Consider the following 2,340-nt stretch of genomic DNA (forward strand, 5'->3'; position numbering starts at 1 on the left):
TATTTTAATTTTCTCCCTTTTTTCTTTTTTTTTTTTGGGGGAAGTTATTAGAGTTTGGCCTTGGTAATGTTCGTAGGGCTGATGACTGATCTTCGTAGACCAAACTCAAGATGTTCCCTATAACATTATGATTTATTATTATTCACGATTTGCTTATATTAACAAAGGGTGCTTTAAATACTGATTTTTCTGACCATTTGGCTTCGTAGCTTGAAATAAGGAAACGACAATTAAGGTGGATCATTTATCAAATTTGTGGATTAGTAGAGAGCTAGTGATGTGTCTTTAAGACAAGTGTTAGAAAGGAAACTACTAAAAATAGAAAATATATATACGCCTAGTGAAATGAACAGAAACAAGAAAAAAGTGTTATGGTATTGACTATTGACTGATTCTAAAATCTAAATTATTGAGTTTTTATTCCAATAAACAAAATCAAGTCATGAGTTAAATTATCCTTCTAATTTCATTTACTTTTAAGTAATAATCACCACAATTACGACTTTTTAGTAATTCATTATTACTATCACACGTTAAGGGAGGAACATTTGATAGTCCAAGTGTTGGACGGTTGGTCTGTTATTTTTAAAAAACTATATACCATCAGAAATTGAATTTGATCCGGACCAGTTTTCGGTCCGGACTGATCCCGCACGGGTTAATTTGGCCACCCGGTGGCCCGGGACAAGTCCAACGTGGTAAGCCACATCATCACCCTTTACCCGAGTACCCCGACTGACTCTATCCAATGGTAATACTTAATATTTTCAGCTTTTAACTTTCTTGTATCGAATATCTTCATATTTAAGCCTTTAGGGGTTGTTCGTGATAAGATATATGCGTCCACTAACAGTCAATGGACCAGGTCCCTTGACACAGTAAGAACAATAATGCAAGCACAAGCAGTAAGTAAAGCAACACAAGCACTTTACGTGGAAACCCCCTTGCTTAAGGGCGGTGAAAATCACAACATGTCCTCACAGACTTTTCATCCCAAACTCTATTTCTTTCAAATAGAGCAACAATTCAGATTACAACTGCTTGCAACCTAGGAATTACCTCTAAATCCCTTCCCCCTCAATGTAGCAACCCTACTACGTACAAAGAGAGCAACTAAGCAATAACTCTATTGCCCACTAAGCTACCCAAACCTAGATAACTTAGACTTTACTAAGCAACCCACGGTTGCCCACTAAACCACCTACTTCTAGATGACTTAGAATTTTGACTAAGCAGCAACAATGCTACCACTAAACCAGCTAACTTTAGTTGACTTAGACTTTTGATTGAAACAAACAAATTATCTAATTTCTTAATAGCTCAGGAATAGATTTACAACATAAGCACGGAAGTAAAAACCTAAGACAACTAAGACACCAACAGCTCTATCAAGTCCCTATTTCTCTTGAGGAAAATACTTCTGGTTTTGTTCTTGAGAATTTTCAGGATGCAAAAACTAAGGTTGTGTCTATTGAAGGTTGACCTTATTGAGAATAGACACAACCTTCAAGGCCATGCTATTGGCCGAGGTTTCTGCCAAGCTTGGAGACCGTGCACCAACCTCACCAAATTAAACTTGTGTACTTTTTTCAGTTGTCAATTGTACGAATAGTGGTGCAAAGGATCAGGTCCCCTTACAAGGTCCCTATGTTTGTCAAATCATCAAAACTGCAAATAACAGGAGTTCAGAGCCAAAAGGGCAAAAAAAATTGTCAAAATTCCAAAAGGGCACATCAAATTTTTTTAAAACCAAAAAGGCAAAATCGCTTCTGACGAAGCAATTTTTCTCTGACACAATGACGAAAAATCGCTGCCCTAGCAGCGATTTTGTCTAAAAGTTTTTTTTCTTTTTTTTTTATTATTAAAAATTACTGCTAGGAGGAACAATTTTGTAAAAAAAAATAAAATTTATTAAAAATCTTTAGCAGCGATTTTCTCAAAAAAAAAATCTTTTTTTCTTCAAAATCGCTGCTATAGATTTTCTCAAAAAAAAAATCTTTTTTTCTTCAAAATCGCTGCTATAGATTTTCTCAAAAAAAAATCTTTTTTTCTTCAAAATAGCAGCAATTTTGGTTAAGAATTTTTTTAAAAAAAAGTTTTTTTAAAAAAATTAATATTCTTTTATTATTATTTATGATATATAATTCAATTTTCCTCATGCTTCAACAATTTTATTGAGTATACTGTCCGCCTTGTTTATCATTTTTATATTATTAATAATTAACAATAGGCATGAATATAATAGCATTAGGTATGAAAAACGCTGCCCCTGCAAGCGATGTGTAAGGAAAAAAAAAGTTCTAACTGGCAGCGATTTTTAATGAAAAAAAAAAAAAAAAA

The sequence above is a fragment of the Solanum tuberosum genome, unplaced genomic scaffold (genome assembly GCF_000226075.1).
Source record: "Solanum tuberosum cultivar DM 1-3 516 R44 unplaced genomic scaffold, SolTub_3.0 scf00241, whole genome shotgun sequence".
In the NCBI taxonomy this organism is placed as follows: Eukaryota; Viridiplantae; Streptophyta; class Magnoliopsida; order Solanales; family Solanaceae; genus Solanum; species Solanum tuberosum.